The following is a 17963-nucleotide window of genomic DNA, read 5'->3' as shown; positions in this document are numbered from 1 at the left end:
ACTTAATTAATTTTCTCAAGGAGCAGCCGTTATGTTTAGCGCTTCTATGAAATATTACCAAAACATTATATAAACCTTTGAAAGGTTATATCCCAGTTGAAAAGGTTATATAGAATTTCTCTAGAACCATTCTATAGAGTTATTCTATATAAATTATAGTGAATATTCTATAGAATTTCACTTGAACGATTCTATACAATTTCTACTTGTATTGTACTAAATTTTAGTGAACATTGAAATATATAAATCATAATATTTTAAATACTTTTTGTGTTAAACTTGTCATTGAATTATTAAATTATTTCACAAAATATTTATTTTTTTAATTAAAGTTTACTAATAATTATTAGAATTCATATAAAAATTCTATAGCATCGTTGTAGTGAAGGTGTATTTAGATTAAATAGTAAATTAATTTTGGAGTTTAGATTTGGGTTTGTAATTTTATATACTTAAAATAATTTTAAAAAATCTTTTTTAGTAAATTTAAAAAAAAAATAATAATTATAATTATTGTAAAAGAAAATAAAAATTAATAAAAATATAATTTAATTTATTTTACCTTTTGTATTAGGGTTAATCAAAAATTTTTATTTAAACTAAATTTTTCGAAATTAATAGGGATAAAATTTTATAAAGTTAAAGTAATAAATTTATTTTAAATAAAATTTTTGTAATTAAATGTTAGTCGAGATTAATTATATCTAATTAATTAATAAATGAATTTAATTCATAAATTTAAATATTATATACTTATATTTTTAAAGTAGGTATAAGTTTCAATTTAAATATTTTCAAGGATAAATTTTAAAATAAGATTAAAAATTTTAATTTAATTAAATTTATATAATATAATTTAAAATTTTTATTTTTTAAAAAAATTTAATAATTTATTTTTTAAATGAAATTGATTTAAATAAAATTTTAATTAAAATTATTAATTTATAATTTTAAATATTAAAAAATTAAAAATAATGATTAAATTAGTAAAAAAATTTTATAATGTAATAAAAATTAAATAAAGTAATTTTAATGAATTCGGCAAAATAAATATTTACCTGTTTATTAAAAACATGTCTTTTAAAATTTAATTAAAAGTCTAGTCTGCTCAATGAAAATTTTTAAATAGCTGCAATATTCTAATTGTACAAAGGTAGCGTAATAAAAAGTTTTTTAATTGGAAAATTGAATGAAAGATTGAATAAAATATTAACTTTATTAAAATTAATATAATTAAATTTTATATCTAAGTAAAAAATCTTAGAATTAATTAATAGACGAGAAGTCCCTATAAAATTTTATAAATTAAGTTTAATATATAATAATAATAATAATAAGTTTATTTGTTTCGGACCACAGGTCCATACAAAAGAGGTGATTTAAGCTATCTTTTTAAAGTACTTTTTGGTACTATGTTATCCTAGTTTTTTAATTACATTTTTTGTATAAAAGTTAATTGATTTCACTCCATTTGGATTCGGATCGTTTAAAAGATCTATACAGAAATCTTTTATCAGTGATTCGTCCTCACTGTCGCATACATATTTTTTTCTGATAAACTTATACATTTGACATTCTATTAACATGTGGTATAGTTCTTTCTCTTTCAGAACCTGTTCTCCACAGCAATAATTATCATTTAGATTCAAAATTTCTTTTTTGTAAATTATTCTAGGGTTATATTTATTAATTAGTCTAATCTGAGCAAACACCTTTATAAACAAAAGAGGTAATTTCATTCTTAAATAAGTTTGAGTTCCATCTCTGAGAGTGAGATTGGGAAGAATCTGAAGAGAACTAGAATTTGATAGGGAATTTACATCTTCTGCACGCGAGTAATTTTCATAAGTTTTTATTAATCTTTCTTTGTTTTCCTGAATAAATTCCAAAGTCCATACAACCGTCTCACCTATATCCTCAAACATTTTTTTAACTTGAGCACACCAGTTATATTTGGTATTACACTTTGACAGTTCCAGTTGATTGATTAATTGTAACAAACAGATTTTGGGGTATCTTTCGTTTCCCATATTCAAAATTTTTTCAATTAGGTTAAGTGTGAATTTAAAAACTTTACACGCAATTTTTTGCGATCCCGTTTCCAATCTAATTGCGTAATTAGGTGTGTTTTGTGGTAATAAAAGTAGTTTTTTGTAAAAAGTTGTTTGTGGTTTTTCTATTTCATTGAGATATCGGAGGCCCCATATTTATATTGCATATAAAAAAGTACTACTAACTAAGGAGTTAAATATTTTTGGAATCGGTTCCCACGAGTTTAATTCCATTCGGTTTATCATTGATATTGACGAACTTGTTGCCAATGCTGCGGACGAAATCGCACCCCTCAGGGACGCCTCTGAGGAAGCTGTGTAAGTTTGGGGTATTCCTAGATAAGTATAGTTTTTAACAACTTCAATTTTTTTATTCCCGTATTTAAAATTTATTTTTTTTTTGACGACCGACCCCCTTTTTTATAGATAATAATTTTTGTTTTTTTTCATTTACTTCTAATTGATTTTTAATACAGTATTTATAAAAGGCTTTTAGTATTTTTTGAGAGCTGCAGGAGAGTCCGCGAGCACTACGATGTCGTCCGCATACGCAAGTAAAATAATTTCGTTACGGTGTCCAATCGAAATCCCTCTTACACCTTCTTCTTTCAAAAATTCCTCTAAATCTGATAAGAAGAAAGAAAACAAGATCGGAATAGTTTTTTCTCCTTGGAGTAAACCTTTAGTTACTTTTACCGGTTTTGAAATACCCTTTTCGTTTTGTACAGTTATAGTTGCTTTTTTATAAAAAAAAATTAAGTTTAATATAATTTATTAATTTTTATTATAAATTAAATTTATTTAATTGGGGACATTAAAAAAATTTAAATTTTTTTATTAAATAATATATATATAAATATAATTATAAAGAGTGTTAAATTTTAAATTATTAGATTAAGTTACTTTAGGGATAACAGCATAATATTTTTGGAGAGATCTTATTGATAAAAATGTTTATGACCTCGATGTTGAATTAAGGTAAATATTAAAAGGAGAGTTTTAATAATTATGTCTGTTCGACTTTTAAAATCTTACATGATTTGAGTTAAAATCGGTGTAAGCCAGATTGGTTTCTATCTTTAATAAAATTTTTAATATTTGTACGAAAGCACTTTATTAAAGGTTAATTGAATAACTTTTTAAATTTAATAAAAATAAATTAAATTTAAATTTAGTTAAAAAATAACATTAATATGTCAAATTAAAATTATTTTACAAAAATAATTTATATTTTAAATAGTTTAAATAAAAATTTAATATTGAAGTTATTAAGATGATTTTCTAGTTTTTATATTATATAATATAATTTAATATATTTTATTTCCAATAAAAAAATTTAATTAATTTTAATATAGTAATTTAAATAGTTTAAGTTAAAAATTGGGATCTGAAATACTGCGATACGCCATCTGGTGAGAGCCTTGTTGTGGTGGCCATGTTTTCATTCCGTGTTTCTCTAACATATACAAAAGAAAGAGATAAAAAACCAAGATGGTTGTCACAAGAAGGCTCAGGGGTGGGTCAGTTTCGCGTAATTTCTGATCCCAATATTGATTTGTGGAGTCAGAGTTATAATTTTTATTTTAAATTGAAACAATTTACATTTAAATTTCTAATTTAAATTAAAATAATTTTTTATTTTTTTTTCTTTAATTAAATCCAAAGAGCGGAAAATTGTTGTTAACAATTGAATTGAAAATAATTTCTAATTTTAAAATAAGAATAATAGTTAAAATTATAACATTTAAATTGCATTTAAAAATTATTTTAAAAATTTATTTTATAATATAAAAATATAGTTTAAAAAAAACATTATAATTTCATTATAAAAATTTTATTCTTTAAATATTTTTATTTAAGTTAGTTAGATAAAATATTAATTTAAAAATTTTAAAAGAATTTTCTTTAAAATTCTAATTTAATCAACATAAATTAATGTTAAAAATAATAAGCATTTATTTAATTATTAGACTATTAACTATATTAACTGTTAGACTCATAATCTAAAAATAGATAAAATCTTTTTTAAATAAAATGTAAAAAATGTAAAAAAAATGGAACTTTTTTTGAAAATTTGTAAGAATTATATCAATAGAATTAGAATAAATCCTTATTTATAAGGAAGGTAAGGGGGGTTGAGTTCTTTATTTATTTGTTTAATAAATTAATTTAATTTTATAATTTTTTATTATACGAATTATATGATTATTCTTATTATGTTGATTAATGAAAACTTTGTTTTCCATATGAATATGAAAATTTTAGTTTGTATAGGCAAAAGAAAGGACTTTTAAAAATTAAGTAAATATTAAATTTTGATTTCATTAATTAATAAATTTTTAATATAAGAGGGAATTAAATTAATATTAGTGGAAAAGTAAGTTAAATAATAAAATAGTAAATTTAAAAAGGGTTCAATAAAAGAGCAGGAAATGTAGTAAATATAGGAAATATAAAATGTAGTAAATATAGGAAATATAGGAAATGTAGTAAATATAGGAAATGTAGTAAATATAGGAAATATAAAATGTAGGAAATATAGGAAATGTAGTAAATATAGGAAATATAAAATGTAGTAAATATAGGAAATATAGGAAATATAGGAAATATAAAATGTAGGAAATGTAGTAAATATAGGAAATATAGGAAATGTAGTAAATATAGGAAATATAAAATGTACGAAATATAGGAAATGTTGTAAATATAGGAAATATAAAATGTAGTAAATATAGGAAATATAAAATGTAGTAAATATAGGAGATATAGGAAATATAGGAAATGTAGTAAATATAGGAAATATAAAATGTAGTAAATATAGGAAATATAGGAAATATAAAATGTAGGAAATGTAGTAAATATAGAAAAAATATAGGAAATGTAGTAAATATAGGAAATATAAAATGTAGGAAATATAGTAAATGTTGTAAATATAGAAAATATAAAATGTAGGAAATATAGGAAATATAAAATGTAGGAAATGTAGGTAATATAAAATGTAGGAAAAATAGGAAATATATAAAAATGTAAAAAATGTAAAAAAAATGGAACTTTTTTTGAAAATTTGTAAGAATTATATCAATAGAATTAGAATAAATCCTTATTTATAAGGGGGGAAGGGGGGTTGAGTTCTTTATTTATTTGTTTAATAAATTAATTTAATTTTATAATTTTTTATTATACGAATTATATGATTATTCTTATTATGTTGATTAATGAAAACTTTGTTTTCCATATGAATATGAAAATTTTAGTTTGTATAGGCAAAAGAAAGGACTTTTAAAAATTAAGTAAAGATTAAATTTAAATTTCATTAATTAATAAATTCTTAATATAAGAGGGAATTAAATTAATATTAGTGGAAAAGTAAGTTAAATAATAAAATAGTAAATTTAAAAAGGGTTCAATAAAAGAGCAGGAAATGTAGTAAATATAGGAAATATAAAATGTAGTAATTATAGGAAATATAGGAAATGTTGTAAATATAGGAAATATAGGAAATGTAGTAAATATAGGAAATATAAAATGTAGTAAATATAGAAAATATAGGAAATATAAAATGTAGGAAATGTAGGAAATATAAAATGTAGGAAAAATAGGAAATATATAAAAATGTAAAAAATGTAAAAAAAATGGAACTTTTTTTGAAAATTTGTAAGAATTATATCAATAGAATTAGAATAAATCCTTATTTATAAGGGGGGAAGGGGGGTTCAGTTCTTTATTTATTTGTTTAATAAATTAATTTAATTTTATAATTTTTTATTATACGAATTATATGATTATTCTTATTATGTTGATTAATGAAAACTTTGTTTTCCATATGAATATGAAAATTTTAGTTTGTATAGGCAAAAGAAAGGACTTTTAAAAATTAAGTAAATATTAAATTTAGATTTCATTAATTAATAAATTTTTAATATAAGAGGGAATTAAATTAATATTAGTGGAAAAGTAAGTTAAATAATAAAATAGTAAATTTAAAAAGGGTTCAATAAAAGAGCAGGAAATGTAGTAAATATAGGAAATATAAAATGTAGTAAATATAGGAAATATAGGAAATGTAGTAAATATAGGAAATATAAAATGTAGTTAATATAGGAAATATAGAAACAGAATATTAAAGTAGGTGGTGCCTACCTAAATCCTCGAAGATGATCTTCAGGTGTACCCGTTATCAGCACCGCCTACTTTAGTATTCTGTTTCTCACAAAATTATTGTTGTCCCATTTTCATATTTACATAGCTCATGGAAAAAAACCTCAGCTTTATTTTCACTTATGGTATACATTGTCTATTCTTAAGTGATGAATTTTATGTCGATGCAGAGCTGTTTTCTTCATTATATTCATTTTTATTTATATGTTTGTAACCATCTTTCCTTGTTTTCATTCTTTTATGGGTTATATTTCAGCCGCCATATTGGATTTTTCAAAGGCCACTCATTTTTCAAAAGTACTTATATATACAAATAATTTCTATATATAATCAATAATTTTGAAAGCTCTCAATTTTGGAGAGATGGGTGGCCCGGTTGGCGCGAAACGTCCCGTATATATATAATATAACATATAACAATATATATATTTTTTTTATCATCAAAAGTTTCATTTATCACGAGTGTTAGATGATTTCCTCTTACGCTGAAAAAAATATTCTCATGAAAGTCGAAAAAGTTACCACAGTAACAAGTCGAACTTGACTTTTTAAGCTCTTAAATGATTTTTTATTTCACAAGAGCAGTATGAAAATTATGATTTTATTAGCTTTTTCTGTTAAATATATTATGAAAAAGATATTGATGCCAAAAAAAAATTATTTAATGTGATTAAAATAACTTAAGCCAGGAGTAACATGAAATCGTACGGTTCCGTGGATTTGCCCATATTAATACTAATGAAATAAATTTCGCCCGTTGAAATACAGTCGTATCTAGAGGTACTGTAAGCATAAATTCTCATGATTTCTCAGTAAATTTTGGAGCTTTAAATGTTGAGATCGGTTCTGAAATTATAGGTATTTTAGGCGCGCCATTTTTAAATATAATATTCATCACTGATTACTTTAATAATTGGGTATTAGATTATGAAATTTTACATTTAGAACACGAACGTACTGCAGAACAGATTTTCCAAACTTGTCTTTCCTTTATCACACCCAGGTGCTTTTCTAGAAAATAAAATTCGGTAATGTCCAAATCCAATCCCTCAAATAATATTGAATTTAATATCGAAATTTACCCAAAAATTCATATTTCTTTAAGTGATATAAAAAATACGAGGTTTATTCATAATTAATTCTTGTATTAACATTAATTTAATTAAAGAAGATCTTTCTCTAAGTTTAATTATAAATAAGGCAGAAATATAAATAAGCAGTTAGCCTATCAACCTAAAGGCGAGAGCGAGTTTCCAGCCGCGGAACAATAGTACTACCTGGCCGTCATTACCGTCATCCGTCGCCGCCATAAGACGTATTTCCGTTGAATTCATATTTTCAGTTTATTGAGAGAAAGAATTTATTATATCAAAAAATTCTTTTGAGATCATGTTTCTTTAAGGATTTTGAAAGAATATTTATAATAGATTCATCATTACCTATTAATTTAATTAAAGAAAGTAGCTTAATCTTCTTTTTGGGTATTGAGCGTTTAATAAAATGTTCAATTAGAGACAGTACTATAAATATAATAGGAGAAGCAAAAGTTTGTGTCAATTATGCTGTACTGAATTTTTCAAATAATAAATTGCGAAAGTAGTACGGACATAACAGGAATTTTAGGACTTTCATTTTCTTTTGAAATCATTAACGAATTCTATTAACTTAAATCTATAATTGGTCGTAAAAGAAAACGAAAAAGAATAAACTTGACGGACAGTGGAGAAGAAAGTACCTTTTCAGGTACCATTGACAGAACCCTTACCGATTCAATGATAACCGAGTGTTTTGCGTCACAACAAACCTAATCCTAAAACAATAGAAGCAGTACAAAACTTTCCAACACCTAAAACCCCATAATATGTAAAAGAATTTTTAGGTTTAGTAGGATATTACAGAAAATCTATAAATGATTTTTCAGCAAAGGCAAAACCTTTAACCAATTTATTAAAAAAGGATGTCAAATTTAACTGGGGAACAAGGGGAAAATAAAAGTTTTAAAAATTTAAGAGCAGCTTTATGTACTAGTCTAATTCTACAATACCCGGATTACAGCAAGCCTTTTACCGTAACAACAGATGTTTTAGATTTTGCAATAGAAGCAGTATCAAGTCAAGAAAAGGATGTATACGATTTACCTATTGCCTATCTTTCTCGTGGGTTAAAAACACCTGAATTCAATTATTCAACAACAGAGAAAGAATGATTTGCAGTTCTATATGCAGTTCATCATTTCAGACCGTACATATTTGGTAAGAAATTTACTCTAGTTAGTGACCACGAACCTTTAAGGTGGATAGACACAATAAAGGATCCAGGACAAAGATTCATTAGGTAACGATTAAAGTTACGAGATTACGACTACGAATTGCAACATAAATCTGGTAAATTAAGTAATTAAGTACAAACGCAGATGCATCATCCAGAAACGTCTATTCAGGTGATCAGACAAAGAAATTTCAAAAAACGACACTCAACTTATTAGAATTTTAATCAATAAAAGACTTGATACGGTCAATAAGGTCATCTACCAAAAATAGATACTAATATTAGGCCTAAAAAGGCAGACCAATAAAGGGCACCGAAAATTCTCAATTAAAATCAATTTTTAAACCTTTAACATTATAATGAACTTTTAATTATATAAAATTTGTAGAGATAGTATTTTAAGTAGGATGATTAAATTCGCTATATTTTTAGAAAAATTAAACGCTAATAAATAAACAAGACAAATTGAAAATAGACATAAATCATTTAATCAAGAAAATTTCTGTGAGCTTTTGATTTTACACCATTAATCTATATAAATTATTAAACTTCCCGACACTTTTTTTTAATAACGACGCGAAACACACCAATACTAGCGCTCAGTAGTTCTAAACTAAACCCCACGCGGTTATATATAATCAAGATACTAATATCGCTGGATGATCCTCTCGAAATCAATAATTATTGAAAACTAGGGAATAAAATTTTCAATAATATTGACAAATAAAGAAAAAGATATCTCACGATATTAGATTAGATATATTGAACCTATCAAAATCATTCGCTCATCATTCTAGACTCACATACATTCAATCACACTTTCATTAAAGAATATTACAAATGGTACTTATTTCAATGAAGCGCTTCGTGTGCGATGATGGGAGTCAGGACTCCGAAGACAATTGATCTCGGGCCAGTTGAGAACGGCACTTCCCTCTCAGAAGGTGGAATCGATGCGAGGCGTCCCTCGGAAATATATAATCGAACTACAATAAAAACACAGTGTAAATTGTTCCTGAGCATATAACAAATAGAGAATAATCCAGAGATTTAGATTATCAAAATCACAGTAAATATGCACAAAGGCCAATAAACGAGTCCGTGTTCGAACACAACAACAGATAAGCAAAACGGCACAAATCTGTATCGCGTGGATCCACGATAAAATATGTGGTAGTTAACGGCCGAAGCCAGACAACAGTCAAATTAAAAACTTGCAAGTTAAAATATATTCAAAACGTATATATGTATTTTCAAATTAGTGAGTTTGTCAAAGGTTAAGATAGTAATGTCCTCCTTATCGGTTCCTGAGGGTACCCCCTCTTTGTAATCCAATCTCTCACCGGCCCCATGCCCAATTGGTTTTACCACCTCCCCGGAAAATTAGGAACGTCCCTCTGATGTGAAAAACGGTGGCCCTACGTTCCCCACATCTGCCCCCTTTTCTCCTGGTGATTTCTTTCAGCAGCACGAGACAAAGAATCGAAGGAGAAAACTTGCCGATCTGAGCTCAATACATTCGAAGTACGATGATACAATTCTTGTCAATTATTAATATATTACGTATACATTTCCACTATATATATATATAAATTCTTTCAAACGCCATACTCGGATATAAATAATATAAATAATTCTCGACTAAAACACATACGCACATTTTCATTCCTAGTATAATATTATTTACTTCTTATCATTTTAAAATTTCGTCCATTCTGATATACGCATATGCTACTGCAGACAAATCCTACAGGATATCACATTATTTGCCACTCTTGTTACAGTCTTCTATGTTATTCCCTTGTCAATATAATTATTTTCGTAGATCACCCTATACACCCTGGGTAAATTAATCGTCAACAACACCCGAATCGACATTTATTTTTCTTCTATTTTATTCGAGTGATATAATCGGAGATCCGCTCTATTGTATATTCCTTTAACCAAATGAGGTGGGTCCATTGCAACTAATTCGCACGCATTTGCCCCAAAAATACGATTTATTCGGTATGGTCCAAAATAAATATGAAAAAATTTAGAAATTTTCCCGTCATCTTTGTTCGATTGGTGCGGAACTTTCAATAAAACTAACTGACCCACTTCAATGTTTACCTTACTTATTGACTTCTGACTCTCACTTCGCACCTCGCAGGCCTTTCTTATTCTCAATTTTGCCATTTCGATTTTTGCCAAATGAGAATCTTCGATCCCTTCCGGAAATTCCAACAACTTCCTTACTTTATCAATTGGATTTTCTCCGTAGTGCAATTCATGTGGGCTATAGCCGGTGACACTACTTGTCGAAAGATTAATCCATTCTTGGATCTGCTTCACGTATTTCGACCATCGCGTATGCTTATCACTACAATAGATGCGAAAAAGACGCCCTATCTCTCGCATGACGCGCTCTGCGGGATTTGACTGAAGATGTCTAACAGAAATGAAAACCGAACGCACGTCATTCTCAGCTAGGAACTCGCCCCACTTATGCGACTTTAGAAAACTTGATTTAATGAACGAAAAATTAAGAAAGCAGAGGAAAATAAGTTGAATGATAATTCACCTATATCTATATAATTCACCTATCCTTATTGTATTCGTTGGCTGATTTGAAGTTAATGAAATGTTTTATAGGTGAAACACATGTAAATGGTTGATTCTCTCAAAAAAGAGAAATCACGCCTGCTCGATCTTAAACGGTGTTTTTGTAAAAAAATAATAAAACTCATTATAATTAATAAAAATTCTGCAGCCACACGATGAGAATTAACAATTTTCAATCGGATCACTAAAGAAAATTTCAAAAAAGGTCATAACTGAATTACTGAATGACAAGTAGTGTTAAAACTCCCCTCCATAACATCCGATTTCATTCAATATTTCAGTTATTTGGCCTTTTTTGAATTTTTCTTAAGTGATCCGATTGAAAATTGTTAAATCTTAACGTATGGCTAAAAGAATTTTTAATAATTTGAATCAATTTTATTATTTTTGAACAAATTACAGTGAAAGAGTAATTAGTCCTTTTTGAGAGAATCACCACCTAAATAAAATTTTTAAAGCATGAAACTGAAATAGAAGATTTTTTAAAAATGGACTCTATTAGCAGCTTGAAATTTGCAGAACTACATATAATAATGAGCAAGCATTTGAAATCAATTGTTCAAAACAATTGGTTAAATCATTTCCTGGAAGTAACGCGTTTCATAGGATGTTCACTAATTTCGCTTACAAATACAAATGCTACTTCAATACAAGATAGAACATTAAATTTTCTTTGACTGAATGATCCGTCGCGCCCAGTAAAAAAAAATAATTGAGAGTAAGGAAAAATAATTGGGAGTTAGCTTACTTTGTATTCGGTTTGGCGTCTAAACCGTGTAGGGACGTTACGGCCAATTATTTTTTCTTACCCTGAATTCTTTTCACCTGGATTGTTTGAATTGATGTTTGTTGATCAACGTTTGCATTACAAATGAATAGAATGCATGTTCCGAAGTATCAAAATGCCGATTTGGAATAAGAAATGTAAAATTTTATGAAAAAGACAAAATGTGAAATATGACTGATTTATCGACAATTTTATCATGTGAGTAGTGTTCGTATGGTAAATTTATCATATGAACACTACTCACATGGTAAAATTGTCGATAAATCTGTCATATTTCACATTTTGTCGTTTTCATAAAATTTCACATTTCTTATTCCAAATCGGCATTTTGACACTTTGGAACATGCATTCTATTCATTTGTATTGCAAATTTTGATCAACAAACATCAATTCAAACAATCCAGGTGAAAAGAATTCAGGGTAAGAAAAAATAATTGGCCGTAACGTCCCTACACGGTTTAGACGCCAAACCGAATACAAAGTAAGCTAACTCCCAATTATTTTTCCTTACTTTCAATTATTTTTTTTTTTTACTGGGCGTTTAATCCACATTTGAATATTCCTTAAAAGCTCATTTTTAGACTTTGCTAGTGCTTCTTCTTCTAATTCTACACTACCGTCCGAAATTGTGCGAACTCTGCTTTTTCAACAACTATAAAACTGTTCAAATCTTCAAAAATATTAAAACTAAAATTTTTTCCTCTTTATTTTCTTAAAGCTAATAAAATTCTGAAAGAAATGACACCTTGACAAAGAGAATATGTTAATTTTTCAATTAGATATCTAAGAAAAACCCAATTTTCAATGTTTTTACTATTTTTTTTATTTCTCTGGCAAAAATTAATATTTTTAAACGTTCTTAGGCTCATTGAAATCGTATTTTGTTATGCAATTCAAATTATATAAAACAATTCATGTACACATTCCTCCCTAGCGTATGCAAACCGTGAAATTTGGCTCATAAAATGTCAAAAAATTTAAATTTAATTCTACAATAAAATATAATGTTTAAAAATCATCTAAATATATCATTCTAAACTTCTCTGATTTATGTAAGTAAATTTAAGATTTATACATTTTACTGATCATTTTTTGTCATATAAATATTAATCACAATTTTTTGACATTTTATGAGTCAACTTTCAGGGTTTGCATACGCTAGCGAAGAATGTGTACATGAATTGTTTTATATAATTTGAATTGTATAACAAAATATGATTTCAATGAGCCTAAGAACGTTTAAAAATATTAATTTTTGCCAGAGAAATAAAAAAAATAGTAAAAACATTGAAAATTGGGTTTTTCTTAGATATCTAATTGAAAAATTAACATATTCTCTTTGTCAAGGTGTCATTTCTTTCAGAATTTTATTAGCTTTAATAAAATAAAGAGGAAAAAATTTTAGTTTTAATATTTTTGAAGATTTGAACAGTTTTATAGTTGTTGAAAAAGCAGAGTTCGCACAATTTCGGACGGTAGTGTACTTCTCTTATCATTTTAAAAGTTTAGCAGAAAGATTAATTTTCCTTAATAATTTATCTACTTTTTCGATTAATGATGATAACCATTTCTTATAAGATTTATTCTTTAATCTTTCCAGTACTCCATTTCTTATAAGATTTATTCTTTAATCTTTCCAGTACTCCATTTCTTATAAGATTTATTCTTTAATATTTCCAGTACTGCTTCATTGGTTTTCAGAATGTACAACTGACCATAGTTTCGGTTATCATCACCATCAGGATGAAGGGTATATGTATTATGATACACTTGTCCGTGAACATGAAAAACATAAGAACCATATCCTTTGCTCTGATTTTGCTCCCATGCTGGCGAATACTAATGAATAGAAGCTTAAGTTAAATAACAAATTTTTCCACAGTATTTATTTAAAAACAAGATAATAAAATTTTTTTTCCTTTAGGATAATATATTATTGTCAAGAAATACACCAGCTAAATCTTTTTTTGACTTAAAATAATGAAAAAAAATTAATGACGATAAATTAAATATGAGCATATTTTTTACAAAAACTTTTTAAAATATTTTCTCAGAAATAACAAAACAGAATGCAATTTTCATTTGGAGAAATAATTAACAATAAAAAATACACCAGCTAAGATTCACAAATTACTAAAATAACAAGAAATAATTTTTTTCTAACATAGCATATCGACACTATTATACTGATTTTAACAGCCATTTGGCGAGTGATATATTTTTTATGTTAGCAACAGCGCCAGTTTCCCCCTGTTGTCAGAATCGCGAAACATCTTATGACATATATTACCTACCAAATGGCTCTTAAAATCAGTAAAATAGTGTTGATATGTTATGTTAGAAAAAAAATTTTTGTTGTTATTTTCGTAATTGGTGAATCTTAGCTGAAGTATTTTTCAGTGATTATTATATTTCGAAATGAAAATTGAAATGTTTTTTGTTATTTCCGAGAAAATATCTTAAAAGTTTTCGTAAAAAATATGCTCATATTTAATTTATCGTCATTAATTTTTTCTATTATTTTAACCCAAAAAAAGTTTTAGCTGGTGTATTTCTTGACAATAACACAGGCCTGCATGGTTTTTTTATTTTTGATATTGAAATCGTTTCCTATGTAATTTTGTGCGCTGAACACGATCCCGTGTCCCAAAATGGCCCAGCACGTCAGGATTTTGAGAAAAGTGGGGGTAAAGAGCCCAAAAACCGTGTTTTTGGGTGTTTTCAAGAATTTTTTTCTCCTTAACCTGACGTGCTAGAAACTTCTACTAGGTCTTAAATTAAAGCTTAAAGCGTGCACTTTAAGACCCATATGCGCAAGTCAAAAAAAAACTTAAGGGATTTTGAGAAAAGTGGGGGTAAAGGGCACCAAAAAAATGTTTTTCACCCTAAAAACGCGTTTTTTTATTTTTTTCCCCCACTTTTCTCAAAACCCTGTCGTTTTAGGCCATTTTGGAACCCGGGATCGTGTTCAGCGCACAAAAATACATAAAAAAAACCACTCCGATATAAAGTATGTAAAAAAATTTTTTTGGGGCTCTTTCTCCGCACTTTTCTCAAAATCCCTTAAGTTTTTTTTGACTTGCGCATATGGGTCTTAAAGTGCACACTTTAAGCTTTAATTTAAGACCTAGTAGAAGTTTCTAGCACGTCAGGTTAAGGAGAAAAAAATTCTTGAAAACACCCAAAAACACGGTTTTTGGGCTCTTTACCCCCACTTTTCTCAAAATCCTGACGTGCTGGGCCATTTTGGGACACGGGATCGTGTTCAGCGCACAAAATTACATAGGAAACGATTTCAATATCAAAAATAAAAAAAAAAGTCGAATTTTGCAGGTCTGTGTAATCAATTGTCATATAGGAGAAAGCAGTTTATTGTCTCGTTTTCAAGTAAATACTGTAAAAAATTTTACGAAACTTTAGTTTCGATGTAGATTGTGCTGCCTTACTAGGACCTTCCCTTAAAGTTGCATCTGGCACACCTCAGAATATTGGAATAGTCTTAACTTTTATTGATAAAAAAAAGATGGCACGAGCAGAATGTATCGTCATTTTTTTCGATTTCTAAATTCTTTCCCGCGCACCGTGGACGGTGGAATAAATCGAATTCAAAAATAAAAATTTTAACGGTCACCCGAGTATATACATTCTAACGAAGATTTTCATTTATTATTGGTTTTATTTTAAATTATTTATTATTAGGAGAATATAGTCAGGGTTGGACACCGTTTTAGACTTTGTTTATAATCTTATTTAAAAAAATAAATTCAGTCAATCGTGTTATATTGTTAGAAAGATGTACATAAGAGGAACACTTTTGCTGAAGATCGTGACTTGATTGGTCGAAAATTAAAAAAGTTCTGATCATTTATAAAAAAATTGCCCGCTTCCCCGTCGGGGTAGCGGGTTTGAGCGCGCCTTACGGCGCGCGAAGAGGGCTCCGTCGCGCTACGCGCTCCAAATGTTATGCTGACTCTACATTTAATATTATATTGTAATATTTTAATATAAAAATTATATATAATAATTATATTATTATTATATAGGATTATTTTCTTAAAGTTCTTTGACTTTAAGGACAACATTCTCATCATGGCACTTGCGTTTCACGCTCGAATGTATGATGCGGAATTAGAAGTGTTTTTGAGTATTTGGATTTTTCAATTATATGAAACATTTGAGCGAACAAATACATTTAAGGGGGTTAGTATCACATCTCCATTATTTTTTTCAAATAGTTTTTTTAATTAAACAATTTATTTTATTTACTTCAAACTTGTTAAACATAAAAGTAAGGGTTATATACTATTTCCAGTTGAAAAATCTTGTACAAGATCATGTACATTTTCTTGTTCAAGTTCAAGTACTTGCACATTCGCGTGATCTTGTACAAGAGCAGAAAACGAACCTGTAAAAAGAATTGGAACAAAGTACATAAACATGTACAGGTACATATAAGTCTACTTGTTTGCGACTTTGTGTGTGCAAAATTGCAAATCGATTTGTTTCGATTTACAAAAGTTATTGTGTCAACAACATTTTATGTCTACATACATACAGACACTTTCGCCGGACCATGATTTTTCAACTCAGGGCACCTCAAAACGTAAAGATTTCATGGAAATAGAAAAAGTCAATTTTCGACCAATTATAATACCTTCTCATGTGATGAGAAGGTAAAAACAAAAATCTCGTTTGTATTGGACATTATACTCAGGGTTAGACACTTTGTGAAAATCGAAGCGAATTATGGGTAAATAAATAAAATAACATTTATAACGTTACTGAAAACGTTTTTTATCTTTATTTTTTATAATTGACAATTAATATTATTTATAACGTTACTGAAAACGATTTTTAGGTCCATTTTTAAAGTTATTATTATTTTTCTAATATCTTTGGCAAAATATGTGCTGTGTGTTTGTGCAGAGGTGTGTGAGTAAATGTTTATTTGTATATTTATTTATAAATTGTGTCAAATTCATAATTAACAAAGTGTCCAACCCTGAGTGTATAAAGTGTCCAACCCTAAGTAGACGTAACATTCTCGAATTGTGCTAACCATAACCAGACATGTTTCGCGATTCGATTTCACACTTCATTCTTTCTTCAATCATAAACCCCACAGTACATGCTATAAACTTACCTTAATGATTTTTTGTTATCTTTATTCATTTTCTATGTTTAATCACATCGCTCACAAAACTTTTTTCGTTCCTACAAATGCACCGACGTCACAGCAGACGCTACTTTTATCCTCCAAAAATGAAATTACAAAAACAATAAACCGTGGAGAGGAAGGATAAAGACAAACACTATTAATTAAACAAAATTTATAACTAAAACACTATTCATTAATTATCACTTCAAATTAATAAATTTATGAAAGTGTCAGAAGGAAGATTAACAAGATTCAATTTTATTTTATTTATTAGTTTATTTTTAAATAATACTGAGATCGATTCAGAAGGAAAACGACTCATAAATAATAATTAGGGACTCATTGCCATTTTGACGACGACGATGACGCCTCGTCTCACAATTAGAACTTTGTTATATTTTTAATTCATTTTTACAAAAAAGATTAGAGGAAAGCTAACTGTACTGCACTGATACCAGGATAAGAATGAGAGTAAAAATGGCTTACGAGCCAACCTCGAAAGCGTCGCTAAACAGCTGCCTCACTTCTGGGTGTCATTGAGATCAATTAATATCAATAATAAAATACTCGCGACCGATAATCGATATGCAGACATCGGTAACGCAGATCGCTACACTATCCAATATTAAATTGATTGATGCGAGAAGTCTATAGAAAATTGACTAACTATTATTAAATTAAAAATTATAATTAATGTTGCGAAGTCTTACATCTGATAAGGACAAGAGATAATTTACCTAATGTTTTTAGAAATATGACATTCGCTTATTTAATGGAAATAATTAATTACAAATACTTTCTACCTCTAATAAAATTTAAATAACATTTTTGTACCTAGATTAAGTACGTTCGTTGCCAATCTAAGAAGTGACTTGTCTAAATTTCAAAATAATGCGACCTACTTTTATTGCAATATGTTTGAGTAATATCTTATAAAGGG

At 27.4% G+C, this 17963-nt stretch overlaps 1 long non-coding RNA gene across 1 annotated transcript; it reads left to right on the top strand.

Moving 5' to 3' along the window:
• The first annotated feature begins 487 nt into the window (after positions 1-487).
• Positions 488-3221, top strand: LOC127283131 (uncharacterized). Its single transcript, XR_007843305.1, has 2 exons — positions 488-1309; positions 2812-3221. It is a non-coding gene; the product is annotated as an uncharacterized LOC127283131 (long non-coding RNA).
• Positions 3222-17963: the final 14742 nt, after the last annotated feature.

This window comes from Leptopilina boulardi, unplaced genomic scaffold, assembly GCF_019393585.1.
Source record: "Leptopilina boulardi isolate dan_hultmark-lab unplaced genomic scaffold, ZJU_Lbou_2.1 LbouV2_308, whole genome shotgun sequence".
Classification (NCBI taxonomy): Eukaryota; Metazoa; Arthropoda; class Insecta; order Hymenoptera; family Figitidae; genus Leptopilina; species Leptopilina boulardi.
This window is presented reverse-complemented; position numbering and strand designations above follow the sequence as displayed.